This window comes from Panthera pardus, unplaced genomic scaffold (assembly GCF_024362965.1).
Source record: "Panthera pardus isolate Hobbes unplaced genomic scaffold, ASM2436296v1 HiC_scaffold_17, whole genome shotgun sequence".
In the NCBI taxonomy this organism is placed as follows: domain Eukaryota; kingdom Metazoa; phylum Chordata; class Mammalia; order Carnivora; family Felidae; genus Panthera; species Panthera pardus.
In genome coordinates, this window is record NW_026526732.1 from 144,439,269 (window position 1) to 144,453,126 (window position 13,858).

At 48.9% G+C, this 13,858-nt stretch overlaps 1 long non-coding RNA gene across 3 annotated transcripts; it reads left to right on the forward strand.

The window, feature by feature from the left end:
* Window positions 1-1,020: 1,020 nt before the first annotated feature.
* LOC109271541 (uncharacterized) lies at window positions 1,021-9,271 on the forward strand. 3 transcript variants are annotated; one of them, XR_008423090.1, is made up of 4 exons: window positions 1,021-1,155; window positions 3,056-3,130; window positions 5,776-8,744; window positions 8,941-9,271. It is a non-coding gene; the product is annotated as an uncharacterized LOC109271541 (long non-coding RNA). The 3 variants fall into 3 exon arrangements; XR_008423089.1 differs by having other exon boundaries at window positions 5,776-8,507; XR_008423091.1 differs by lacking the exon at window positions 1,021-1,155 and adding an exon at window positions 1,187-1,284.
* The last annotated feature ends 4,587 nt before the right edge of the window (window positions 9,272-13,858 follow it).

Here is a 13,858-nt window from a genome sequence, read left to right on the forward strand (position 1 = left end):
ACCTGGTACAGATTCAAATATCTTTCCCACCCTCCCTGAAGGACGGATAAGATAGTTTATCATCCTTAAAGAAAAGAGATGCTTGGGGGGTACTTCCTAAACTTTGAGGTTGAGGTCAGAGAGGCTGTCCCTGCCCTCTGTTTCCCTGTCTGTGACAACTCAGGACAGGGCTGCTAAAGAACAGAGGTGAGGGCATGTTTTATAATCACTGATTTCTGGGTAAGGAAGAACTAGCATAGGATATTTGGACTCAAGAAATTCCTTAACAAAAATGTTACCAGAACCTCCCTCCCCAGACAGACACACACACACACACACACACACACACACACACACACACACACACATTCTCTGCCTATCCCCTCAAATAAAGTGTCTTTTCCTCTGGACTCCAAACAATTTCTGTTGGAAGGAAATGTGTCTGGGTTAGAACAGTCTGTGATCTTTCTCAAAGACGGGAGCCTGTCCTCTTGAAACATCACATGTAACATTTGTATCTTTTCCCCCTGGTCCAATGACACATTTTCCCTAAGCCTTCTTATCTAGAAATGCCGAGGGGACAGATGAATGGTAGGCACCAGTCCTGACAGTCCCAATCAGAGCGAAGTTTGAAAGCTTCCCTTAGGATCAGAGTCCAGGGAAAAGTTAATTTTTGGTTCCAGGCATGTGGACTTAGGTTTTTGTGGGGGTGAAGAGTGAGGGCTTGGAATGAATAAACTCTTGGAGGGGGAGGGGCGGTGCTGGGGCCCTGGGGTGGGGAGGGGAGCGGGGCCTCCCTGGAGCCCCGAGCCTTTAGTAATCTGCTTTGTGAATGGAGCTAAAGGGGGAGGGGGATGGACATACTTGGAATTCCTTTATCTGGGTGGGCTCCTTCTCTAAGGACTTTCAGGATGTGGGAAATGGGAGATCAAAGAGGCTGCATTTCCAGCCTATCAGGTTACAGGGTGTTAAATGGAGAGGGAAAGAAGTGGGGGGTGGAGAGGGGGCCTGGGGAAGGCGCTTCCAGGGGGGCCAGGGAAACCCAGTTTGGGAACTGGCTGGGGCGAGTGAGAAAGAAAGAGAGCTGGGGCGTGCTGAACACGTTTCACATCACCTCAGAGCTGTGGAATTTCCTCTCTTCTGGGGGGAGGCCTGTGAAGATGCAGTTGGTTTAAGGTTAGTCGGTGATGCATAATAGCCCAGAGGCGTCTGATTGAGGGTGTTACTAAGTGACCGGTGTTTACAAGCAGAGATTCGGTGGTGGGGAAGGGAGGTGGGAGCCGAGGCCATCTTCGGTCTGGGTCGGTAAGCAAATGCTGTGTGACCTGAGAGGGGAGTCCATGTATGGGGTTTTTATTTGCGTCTAACCCCGGTGGTATGCAGAGCCTGGACTGCGGGCTCCGGAGGGGGGCAAGAGGAATGGGAAGGTCGTTAGAAAAGGCGGGAGAACCTCCTACGTGGGTGAGGGATCCGGGGCCCTGCGGCCACGAGCCGGGCTCTGCTTTGGGTCTCGGGCGTCCCCGGGGCGGTCCCTTGCAGCTCGGTTTCTGGGCTAGTCTGGCCACGTGCTCCACGCCACCCAGCTGTCGCTGCCTCGCTTTCCGAGGCCTTACCTCCCAAGAGTTGGGCTTATTTCTTAAATCCTCCCCAGGCTGGTGTCCCTCCTTGTTGAAAGAGAGCACCCACCCCAAACCCTCCACCCCAGTGTGAAAGTGTGCAAGGCAGGGTAGGTGGTTACCGAGGCCAGGGACACCTCTTTCAGGGAAGAATCGAGAAAGTGGAGGACCGTCGGATGAAGTGCTAGTCGAGACAGGCATGAAGGACAAGGGGGTGGGAACCCGGAAGCAAGCAATTGGGAAAGCGCGTTTAGAGAAAAAGGATCTTTATGAAAGCCTGCAACCAACCTTAATCAGGCAACGTATTGTTCTGATAATACGATGAGTAGAAAGTTATTAGATGGCCTATAAATCACCCCGTACTACAGATGACAAAAATATTGCATGTTTGGGAAGAATTAGAATATAATAAAATACACTTGTCACAAACCAAGCTTCATTTAATCTTTTTTTTCTCTTGTTTCAGAAAGCTGTTTAGGATTTTGCAGCCTACTGGGGTCACCATTTTCAGACATCTATTAGTGCCATATTGTAGTCGCATGAGAGGCTCAGTTAATAAAGATTTCTGGTTGATAGACTGCTAAGAGCAAGCAGGCTTGGGCACTATCTTTTTTGAATTGCTAACTGAGCTACAGAACACTACACTCAGTCCATTTTTTTTATCATTTTACAAACCGAACACACATTCTCCCTCTTTTCCAAACACCTCCCCCAACAGTTTTGGAAAATAAATATGGTGTTTCTTCCTCTGTGTTACCTGCTCTCTGTAGCCTTGACCCTTGCCAGACCAAACTGAGCTTCCCTAATCTATACTGTTCCTTTTTTTTTTTTAAGAATTAAAAAAATTTTGGGGCGCCTGTGTGGCTCAGTCGGTTAAGCGTCCGACTTCAGCTCAGGTCACGATCTCGCAGTCCGTGAGTTCGAGCCCTGCGTCGGGCTCTGGGCTGATGGCTCAGAGTCTGGAGCCTGTTTCAGATTCTGTGTCTCCCTCTCTCTGCCCCTCCCCCGTTCATGCTCTGTCTCTCTCTGTCTCAAAAATAAATAAACGTTAAAAAAAAATTAAAAAAATTTTTCTTTAATGTTTTATTTATTTTTGAGAGAGAGAGAGAGAGACAGAGCACGAGTGGGGGAGGGGCAGGGAGAGAGGAAGACGCAGAATCCAAAAAAGGCTCTAGGCCCTGAGCTGTCTGCACAGAGCCTGACGTGGAGCTCGAACTCACAAACCGTGAGATCATGACCTGAGCCGAACTCACACGCTTAACCGACTGAGCCAGCTAGGTGCCCCAAGATTGTATTTTTAAGTAATCTCTGCACCCAGCGTGGGGCCAGAACTCACAACCCCGAGAACAAGAGTCGCACGCTCCACTGACTGAGCCAGCCAGGCGTCCCTCTGCTATTCCTTCCTGACACTCACAGTGATTCCCCAAGTTTGACTTTTTTTTTTTTTTTTTTTTTTTAAGGTTGATGACATTTGGGAATAGGAACTACTATTTGAACTGGCCCTTCTGGATTTCTTAGTGGCTTCCTAAGAACAGGTAAGGGAGATAAATCAAGTGATATTTCCTTTGTGCCCAAGTAAAATAAGCCAACAGCATGTTTTCTATTCTTAGTTGACATGAAAATTAATTTTTGAAAGTCCTATAGTCAGCTTAGTCCATCATAACCTGCTGTTGACCTTAGTGGAGGATCTAAGGACTCGAATGTTAAAATTAGAACTGACTTTGAGTACTGGCCCTATTTACCAGCTGCGCACCTTATTTTTATTTAACTAACACTTATACAGCATTTACCATGTGCCAAGCACTGTTCTAAGCGTTTTACAAATATTTGCTTGGCTAATCCTCATACGAGTGTTATTATTATGTAACACTATTATGAAGTGGTGTTATTATTGTCCTTGCTTTACAGATGAGGAATCTGAGACAGGGAGATGTGAGGGAATTTGCCAACCGACGAACATGACTTTAAGCTTACTTCCCTAGCCCATCCCCTGTCAGGTGGGAGATGTGGCTCCGTTTCCACATCCGCTGCCACACAACCTTGGACAAGTCACTTGGCAGTGCTGGGGGCAGGGGAAGCGTGTGAAACTGCCGCAGCAGGGAGGGCAGGGCAGGGCGGTTACACACGCACGAAAACCCAAAGAGCAAAGCCAGAGGGAAGGGAGATTTCGAGGGCTGCTCCTCCCACCCCCATCCCCATGTGGAGCAGCATACCTTCTTATAATTCAATTCACAGCCTCAGTCCTGTACCATTTCCGTTTCCTTGAACTGCATCTAGACATGATTCTGGTCCCCTCCAGCTTCTGACCTCATTACTCATTCTGTTTACGGCTTGGCCTCACCCTTCAGACTGCCCTGATTTCCCAGATAGGAATTTGGCTGCCCTCATTGACTATGATTCAGATTTTTGCCCCAGCCACATTGCACTAATCCCTCCTGGGTGCACGGCCCTCTCGTCAGACCGACACTGGGACCCCCTTCTCCTTCCTTCCCCGAACCCCCTGTCATGATAAGGGGGGAGGCTCTATGAATACATCTCACTCCGGAGAGTTAGGGCGGGGTTACAAAGAACACTGAATGAAATCTGGGGGGAAACCACGGAAGAACTTGAAGTTGGGGGGTTGGATAATGTGAAGGAGGAAGATTCAGGCTCTGGAGGCAGGGGCCTCCATGAATAAGGTACAAATGACAGACTAGGAAGGGCTGAGGTGAGATGCCCAGTGGAAACCGCAAGGGAGAACCATGTGTGGGAGACAGAAGAAAAATCTCACGACACTTGGTCATTGCCCGGATTTGAAGGGCAAGAGGCCGTGGCGGGTCACACACGGTGACTCTCCGAGGTTTCACAGCTAACGCCTCTGGGAAGCTGCTAGGGTAGTTGTGAGAAAGTGGAAGGGGCTTAGAGTAGTGCCTGGTAATTGGGTATAGGCTTAAGAAATGTTTACAGAATGTGATATATTTATGTCGACTCTCTCTCGGGCTTGTCATTAAAATACTAATACCCCATGGAAATCTAAAACAAAGAGCCTTGAACACCTTTGTCTTAAGGGTAAGAGGAAGGACCGTGGGAAGAGGCTGCCAGGGCTCCCCTGTTTGGGTCACTGTGAGAGCATACAGAGAGGGAACGAGGAACCCAGAAGAGAAGCCTCATCTAGTATATCCCTGTGCCAGGAGAAGTGAAGGATGGGAGAGGCCAGGGAGGAAGGAGAGGCAGGGTTGGCCGCAGAGTGGTTAGAAGGAGGCGGCCTTCAGTCAGTCGCTGACACAGAAGTCTGAGTGTGGGGGGCACCGAGGGTGCTGGGGAGGGAGAACCGCAGTCGGCGCTGGGCGAGCACGTGAGCCACTCTGAGCAGGTGGTGGTTGTTGTCATGGTCTTGCCCGGTGTGTTCTTTACATTTGAAGTGGAGAGCCAGCCTGTCGTCCCTTCCAATTCTAGAGAAGTCCACTGCTCCCTTATGACTCAGTAATAAGTTAGCCTCCTTCTCCTCCCTGATACCCCTTCACTTTCCATCTATTGTCTCCCACTTAGTCCTCTCTTCTGTCCGTCAAAGCTTATCATCTGTCTCTTCTCCTGGAAACGTAGGCTGCAACTGAAAACAGTTTTCCCGAAGAGGCAAAACTCTAAACACTACCCGTTTTTTTTTTTTTTTTCCTGTGCCCATGTTTGAACCATATACATGTTTTTTAATTTATTATTTATTTTTTCGTAGTTTTACTTTCTTTTTTTTAACGCAGATGCCTTTTTTAAAGTTTTTGTTTATTTACTTTTGAGAGACAGCGTGCACACACAAACAGGCAGGGGAGAGGCAGCGAGAGGGGGTGAGAGAGAACCCCAAGCAGGCTCAGCGCTGTCCGCACAGAGCCCTACGCAGGGCTCCATCCCACGAACCGTGAGATCATGGCCTGAGCCGAAACCAAGAGTCTGATGTTCAGCTGACTGAGCCACCTAGGCGCCCCAAATATGTATTTTTTTTTTAACGTGTCCCATTTTTAACTCTGTATTATGGTTTGTAGGGGTCCAAGGACTGTGTCAGGCTTTGAGAAGGTGTTAATACATCAGGCCTTCCCTACAGATCACAGTTTGATTGATGGACAGGACAGTCCCAGCAGCCCCCATTTATTTTTCCGGTGCTAGGTGCTGTGTGAATTGCTTAATATTTGTTCTCACTGAATCTTCGCAGCGACCCTGTCAGTTACATATGCTTATCCCCATTGGATGAGGAAACAGAGACTCAGGGATTAAGTAACTTGTCCAGTTACTGCTGTGTGTTGGTTCCAAGCTGATGTTTATTGAGCACTTACAACATGCCAGGCCCCGGACCAGAGCTCCACGTTGAATTCTCAGGAAAACACTATGAGCTAAGTATTCTTATTTTCCAGGTCAGGAAGCAGGCTCAGAGAGGTTAAATAAGTTGCAAATATACCACTCCTGGGAGGCCGCGGAAGCAGCCTGCCATCCTGAGCAGTGGGACTCCTCCTCTTTGCTCTTTGAACCCTGCATTTAGTTATTAAAATACCAAAAGAGATTCTGTGCGATCTGGTTTTACTCTTGAAGCCATCCCAGGGAAGGACCCTCGGGACAGCACTGTTTCAAGGAAGGGTCCGAGGTGTGCCCTGACTGCAGAAGAGAGCGGTGGCAGGCGAGGGCCGGGAGGGTGAACTGGTTCATGTCTGCAAAGGGCAGGAGCAGCTAAGCCTCGGGAGGACTGCCTCTGTGCGCGCCCTGGAAATGCAAACAGCTCTCGGCTTGGCTTCCCCCGCTGGCCCAGCCTGGGAGGCTGGCGGGAAGCCTGCTGGAAGGGAAGCCCCATCTGAGGGAGCAGCCACAGGACCCTGGAGCAGTGGCTTCCCCCTCTCTGACCTTTAGCTCGAGCTGATGAATTGGCAGCAACTGTGTGACATCAGGGAGGCATTTTCTTTTTTTGTGAGCTCAGAGCTTCCACGTAAAAATCCCTCAGTCACAAGACGGAGGCTGCAGAAGCCCAGGCACACTTGTGGCCGCAACAGGTGATGGGCACCTGCTCCAAGCCCTCCAGAAGTCTGCGTAATCCCAGGGATTCCGGGCAGCCTTGGGGACGGCCATGTAAGGGTGATCGCTGGCCTTATTTATCCCCGCTGCGCCGCCAGCTCTTAGCCCTGCAGGGGCAGGATCTCAGGGGCTGGGCACACTGGGTGGGCGCCCAGGAGCCATCAGCCTCCAGCACTTTCTTCTATGTGACCACTCTCTTCTTGTCCTCACCCTTGGTGAAAACTAGCACTCGGTTAAAATTAAGGGAGCTCAAAAGGTATCCAAACATGTCTTTGCTTGACTTTGTGTGTGAGCTGGGTGTGTGTTTGGGGGAGGGGGGCGCTCAGGGAGTGAGGAATCTAATGCCTAAACTTGAGAGTGGTAGAAAGAACCATTATTTTAATACAGCAAAAGTCACTTGGAGGGAACTTAGATCTCTAAATATTCTAGACCCCTCATTTTACAGAGCCTACATTTACTGCAGGCTCAGAAAGGGACCTGCCCAAAGACCTCACAGCACATGGGTGGCATAGGTAGGACTAGAATGATGACCTTGGGCCTTGGTTCCCTCACTGATAGAATGGTGTGGTGGGATCTAATGATGTCCAAAATCTCCTTCAAGATCTTAAAATGTAAGGGGCGCCTGGGGGGCTCAGCTAATTAAGCGTCCGACTTGATTTCGGCTTAGGTCATGACCTCGTGGTTCATGAGATTGAGCCCCGCATCGGGCTCTGCACTGACAGCGTGGAGCCCATTTGGGATTCTCTCTCTCCCTCTCTGCCCCTCCCCCACTCTTTCTCGCCCGCACATACACACTCTCTTTCTCTCAAAATAAATAAATAAACATTAAAAAAAAAAGAACTTAAGATGTAAAATCATAACTGAGCGGCTCTCTGAGGCTCCCTGAGAGATCCTAGTGAATCTAGCAGAGCAGGGCCCAGGACAAGACAGGATACGCGGCTAGGTAGATGGGGGCCATTAGATGACCAGGTAACTTCCAGACTTTGGGATAGATGATTGCATTACCTTTGATACCCACCTGTTCACTTCAGTCCCTTCCCCCGCCCTTGTCCCGGACACTAACATTTACCCTAGAGCAGCCATTTCCCCTTTCCCTTCCCTTCCCACCCACACGTGTACACGTTCCCTAATTTCTGCTTGTTTACTGGACCTCTATCACTCCAGTTTATATGCCTAGCTTTCCACTACCTTTAAAAATTTTTTTTTTTAAGTTTATTTATTTTTGAGACAGAGAAAGACAGCATGAGCAGGGTAGGGGCAGAGAGAGAGGGAGACCCAGAATCCGAAGCGGGCCCCAGGCTCCGTGCTGTCAGCACAGAGCCTGACTCGGGGCTCGAACTCACGAGCCACGAGATCATGACCTGAGCTGAAGTCGGACACTCAACCGGCTGAGCCACCCAGGCGCCCCTCCACTACCTTTTATTAAGGAGTCGCTCACTGCGTGATATATCACTCACTGTCACATTTAATCCTCCTACCTTTGTCCTCTGATTCAGGTGATCATCCCTGTTATGTAGATGAAGAAAGCCAAGGCTCAGAAATGTCCATACCTGCATATTCCCATAGTTTATAAGGGGTAAATTCCTACAGTGACTGAAATCTAACTGGAGACCAGGCTTCATTTCTTACATCACCTTAGTATCACCGCCCTGCATTACGTCTCCAGCAGGCCTGAAGCTGTGTCTGTGGCCCATTAAGTTCACTTGGCCGTAAGAGGTGCTAAAGAGATGGAGGTCACTGGCTTTATCCCTGTGAGGACCCAATATCTTTGTCCTATTCCAAGACCGCAGACTCTACGTACCCTCGAATTTGATGGAAACTCGGAATTAAGGAGAAAAACCAGGATCGTCTGTGTCTTTCATGACTACTGGACAAAAGTAGAAAGTAATCGGTTATCATTTTGTTCCTCTGAGCTTCCTAGGAGCTAAAGAGAATGCAAGCCCACCAAGTTGTCAGTGTTGATAAGGTGCGTTACACAGATCGATTTGCACACATTTCCTAAAGCAGCAGTTTGGGCACTATCCTGTAACTGAATTCTGTAGTTTGGGGAGTAAACTATCTTTTGGCCACCCTGAGTCATGCTCCCTGTGGCATCTCCAGCTGGTCAGCAGGTCACACAAGGTGGGTGGAGGCCACAGCTGAAAATGTAATAATACCCTGGTAGGTTCCAGGGAGCCTCTGGGAGTAGCGACTCTCTCAAACAGGTGTCGGCGAGGGTCTGACGATGGAGAGGCTGGGGGGCGGGGGGTGGGATCTGGCATGAAACCATGCAGGTACGGCCATTCCTTTGTTCATTCTTTGCTCATTCCTTCCAAAGGTACTTACTGAACACCCATATGGGCGAGTTAGATCTGGGATTGTGTTGGACACTGAGAATTCCAAAGCTAATAATGGGGTTAGAAGTTAATATTCTAACTCTGGAGACCAACATAGAAGCAAGCCATTATTCTACAATGTGAGACATGCCATCAGAGAGCTATGGTCCCTTAATGGAAGGAAGAATTCGTTCTGCTGGGCTGGGTAGGTGTCCTTTGAACCAGAGATAGGAGGAGGGGAGAGTACATTCCAAACCCAGAGAAGAGCTGGGGCAAAGGTACAAAGCCTGAGTGAGCACAGCCTGATCAGGGAACTTGGAGTCCAGAACGTTCCACAGAGAGCAGTCTTGTTTTTTTTTTTTTTTTTTTTTTAATGCAAAGAAGAACTTTGGCAGGTGTCAGTCTATATCATCATCATCATCACCATCAGACCTAACATTTATAGAACTGTGCCAGGCAGTCTAAGTGCTTTACTCACATCTCGTGTTTTAAGTACAACAACCCTAAGAGGTAGGTCTTAACACCTTTTATAGGTGAGAAAACTGAGGCCTAGGGAGCCGGGAAGATACTACCCCAGGTTGAAGAGCACCTATGCTGTTGTTTTCCCAATTGCTTCTTCTTTTCTTTGCAGATTTTTGTTTTGGAGGCATGAGCCTTTTTCTCACGTGTGTGTTTGTACGTTCGTGTGCAGGCCCCCTCCTGTCTGACGGGGCACTCTGGGAGGTCACCCATTTGGCCTTGGCCTTTACCTCCCCACAGTGTTCCAGCAAGTGATCGTGTGTGTGAATTGAACCAAGCCTGAAGTTCCGTTTATTGTTTTTTTTTTTTTTCCATGAGAAAATTAACCCCAAAGAAGAACTGAAACATACCGAGAAGACTTTATTGAACACACTGTTGCTGCCCAAGGCATTTGCCCTGAGATCATGCTCACGAAGATGGGAATATTACTGGAAAGTGGTCCTTTAAATATGTGTGTGGTGGGGGTGTCATGGGGGGGAGTGTGTATGTTACAAATTGAAAGTTAAGTAGGCTCCGATTTTGGAGAGCTTTAGATGCCATCTGGAGCTTAAACTTGATTTTAGGTGATACTCAAGAAAAAGAGAAGGGAGAGTGTCCTGCCGGGACTCTAAGCTAGCACATACCTTTTCACATTGCGCCTTGGTGAGCAGCGAAAGTTTTTGAGGGCACAGATCCACGCAGTTGAAGAGGAGTCTGTTGGATGCAGGATTGGTCAGAAGGGAAAGGGCTTGAGAAGTTTCCGGTTTACAAGTCATGAACAAGTCTAGGGGTGCAGGGTGGGGAGTTAGGGCCTGAATTCCGGTGACGCTTGATGATCGTGGAAAGGGGATGTTGTAAAAGGATGCTAACACATGGTAAATATATTTTTATATATAAACCCTGGCTCATCAGTTTTCCAAATTGGATTTGGGGGGGGATTCGGTTTTTTTTTTTTTTTTTACCGTGGACCCCACTTGTATCCTTATGATACATTTTTTTGCAGACCTTTCCTTTGAGTCCAGGCTGTCACTTGTTGCCTGTACCTGAATGAAACGCAAACATGGGTGTATAAAGGCTTGAATCTGCCTCTAAACTTAGCCCCCCCCCCCCCCCCCCCCCCCCCCCCCGCTGACTTGGAAAGAATCTAAACTTGGCAAAATGCCTTCCTCTCTCTTCAAGTAGCAGGTCTAAAAAGTAGCTCTCTAACCCCCCCCCCCCACCCCCCTAACTAATGAACTATATCTAATAGCCTCTCTTTACAGAGTCCTTTGAGAAAGAGATGGCGTTTGTTTTTGACCTCATTATCCATTTCAGCCTGTCCTTGATGAAAATAATCGCCCCTTAGGCAGGTACATTCCTCACATTCCTTTCTCCGCTAGCTGCTAAGACGTTGTTAACCCCAGCGACCATGGGAAAAGGCTGCCGTCTGCTTCAGAGAGTCTAAAGGGAGTGGGCACAAGATAACAAGAGGTGAAGAGGTCAGAGTGGAAGTCTCTTTCATCTTTTCAGGCTGTTTCCAACCCAGACAAAGGATTCTGTCCAGGGGTGCAAGGCCCACGCGGCTTTATTTTATGGTCTGGCCCTGAAAGGGGGTTGGGAGGGCCGTGGCGTATCTGGATATTGTTTTGGAGGCGAAGGCCTGGCTCCCGGGAAGTCCTCGACTCCTGGGGGAATGCTAAGTGGAAGGAAGAGCAAGCCGCCCCTGCTTCGGCGGAAGAGACCACCCAGCTACTCAAAGGGGAGTGTGAAGGGCTTGAATGGAATGAGCTGTCCTGCAGGATTTATCATTCAGACAGTGAGATTAAGGGTGTGAGGCTGTTTAGCGGCTTCAAGTCGGAGTAGCTCCAGGATTTGCAGAAGAGAAGGGGGAGGGGAGAATTGAGGAGGGGGGAGTGGGGAGGGGCGGCATGGAGATGAATGGAGAGGTAGGGACAGTTTGCAAACGGGGTTTACGGGGAGTGGAATCCAAACTCCCAGCTCGCCGTGAACCTGCTTTATGACTTTGAACAAGTCATTTCTCCCTTTTGTACAATGAAGCGATTGGAAGGATACAAGAAGGTGCCTCAAGAGGCTGCCTGCTCCGCTCCCCCCCCCCCCCGCCCGCCATATGCTTTTCTTCAGCTCGCTTCATTGATTGTGTTTTATTAGAAAAGTAGCGTGGCCACATTATCAATAATTGAAAGTGAACAACCCGCCATTTTACCAAAATCCCCAGTCCAGTCCCCACTGCCTTCGTACAAGAACGACTGCCTTTTGGATAGAATTCCCTTCGAGCTCTTTTCATATGTATGTATAGTTTAAAATTTTTTTTTAATTTTTATTTACTTATTTTAAAGACTTATTTATTTATTTAAAAAATTTTTTTTCAACGTTTTTTATTTATTTTTGGGACAGAGAGAGACAGAGCATGAACGGGGGAGGGGCAGAGAGAGAGGGAGACACAGAATCGGAAACAGGCTCCAGGCTCCGAGCCATCAGCCCAGAGCCTGAGGCGGGGCTCGAACTCACGGACCGCGAGATCGTGACCTGGCTGAAGTCGGACGCTTAACCGACTACGCCACCCAGGCGCCCCATTATTTATTTAAGTTTATTCATTTCTGAGAGACAGAGACAGCATGAGCAGGGGAGGGGCAGAGAGAGAGAGGTAGACACAGAATCCAAAGCAGGCTCCAGGCTCCAAGCTGTCAGCACAGAGCCTGATGTGGGGCTCAAACTCACCACGAGATCATGACCTGAGCTGAAGTCGGACACTCAACCGACTGAGCCACCCAGGCGTCCCAAGACTTATTTATTTTTGAGAGAGAGAGAGAGAGAGAGCTCAAGCAGAGAAAGGGCAGAGAAAGAGGGACAGGATCTGAAGCAGGCTCTGCGCTGAGGGCAGCCAGCCCCAAGCAGGACTCGATCTCACAAATTGTGAGATGGTGACCTGAGCTGAAGCTGGATGCTCAACTAACTGAGCCACCCAGGTGCCCCCTTAAACATTTTTTCAGTGGTTATTTATTTTGAGAAAGAGAGGGAGGGAGAGCAAGTGGGGGAGGGGCAGAGAAAGAATCTCAAGCACGGATTGGAGCTTGGAGCTCAACTAGGGGCTCGATCTCACCACGCCTGAGATCATGACCTGAGCTGAAATCAAGAGTCAGGTGCTTAACCAACTAAGTCCCCCAGGCGCCCCTCGTCCGTATACACAGTTTTAACATCTCTGTACTGTACCTACAATTCAGCCTTGTGGATTGTTTTCCCTCCCCGGTAAATTCATGGTGCTGGGTATCTTCTGTTTGCTCCTACAGGTATTCTCACCAACTGCCTTCACCCTGCTCTGCACTCCCGCAGGCTGCCGTGTGCTCCTTTGCCTCCTTGGCTTCCGGTTGGGCTTGAGAGATATTTCTACCCCACCTCCCTCCCTTCCAGGTCACTGCAGACTAGCTGAGTCCCTCCATTAAAGGCCGCAGGTCCTGGCTGGTGACCCTCTAGGCCTTCCTCCATGTAGTTCTCTCTCCATGTTCCGATAGGGCCCCACTTACCCTTTCAGGCCCAGCCTGCAAGTGGAAACAGTCCTCCTCTCTGTTGCTTTTCCAAATGCTGCTCACACCGTTGCAAACAGTTCCTTTATTAAACTCTCTTCAAAGTTCCCAATTTTGATTGTGCCATCTGTTTCCTGCTGGGACCCTGATGGTCCCAGAATGTATATCATTAGTATTTTCCAGATTACTACACACAATCTAAGCGCACGGTGGTTGCAAAGCACAGTGTTGAATACACGCATACAGTGTATACAAATGCCGTCGTGCGCCTAGCCGTTCCCTAATCCGTCCGCGTGTACTCTGCTTCCTGTTTTTTGGTGTGTGTTTGTTTTGGTTTTGGGTTTTGGGTTTTTTGGGGTTTTTTTTTGTTTGTTTTTTTCCCCCAGTATCAAAACCTCCGTGAAGTCCTCCCCCCCACCCCCCCCAAAAGAGACATTGTGGTTTCATCGCAGGCACTTCCTTTCCTTTCTGGGCTAAAGCTCAAGGCACCCATGCTACTGATCCTTTCAAGTTTGTTTTCAATTGCGGCCTTTGGCTGCCCTCAGGGAACTTACCAGTTGGTAGTGCAAAATTGAGAAATGTGATGCTAGAGGAATAGCTGAGCCAAATGATGTGACACAGGTAGACGTTCTGGGGTTGAGGAGGGATGGAGATGAGAGTTATTGGTGAAGGCCTCCTGGCTGGCTGGGCTGTTTCAGGACAGGGCTTTCTAATTATGACCCAGGTTCCTTTATCTGAATCCAGAAGTGGGCCCTCATCTGACTTTTTGATTCGTGTATCAAGTAAAAATGCCAGGTGTTTACTTTCAACTAGAAAAATGTCTGTCGGGTGGACGTGAATCTTTGCGTCAATATGCCTGGTGCGTCATGTGCTATAAGCAGAAGCCAAGTGGTAACTGGAG